This window comes from Gavialis gangeticus, unplaced genomic scaffold, assembly GCF_001723915.1.
Source record: "Gavialis gangeticus isolate Ggan-Ray unplaced genomic scaffold, GavGan_comp1, whole genome shotgun sequence".
Classification (NCBI taxonomy): domain Eukaryota; kingdom Metazoa; phylum Chordata; order Crocodylia; family Gavialidae; genus Gavialis; species Gavialis gangeticus.
Genome location: NW_017729014.1, coordinates 23336620 through 23337042, shown reverse-complemented (window position 1 = coordinate 23337042; position 423 = coordinate 23336620).

Sequence of the window (423 nt, the reverse complement as noted above, 5' to 3'; positions counted from 1 at the left end):
AGGCGGGGCCTCCGGGGAGGGGGCGTGGCTATGACGGCAGGGCGGCGACGTTGCCGCGCGGCGAGCCGGCTCGGTGGGCGGAGCCTCCAGGGAAGGGGCGTGGCTATGACGGCAGGGCGGCGACGTTGCTGCGCGGCGAGCCGGCTCGGTGGGCGGAGCCTCCAGGGAAGGGGCGTGGCTATGACGGCAGGGCGGCGACGTTGCTGCGCGGCGAGCCGGCTCGGTGGGCGGAGCCTCCAGGGAAGGGGCGTGGCTATGACGGCAGGGCGGCGACGTTGCTGCGCGGCGAGCCGGCTCGGTGGGCGGAGCCTCCAGGGAAGGGGCGTGGCTATGACGGCAGGGCGGCGACGTTGCTGCGCGGCGAGCCGGCTCGGTGGGCGGAGCCTCCAGGGAAGGGGCGTGGCTATGACGGCAGGGCGGCGA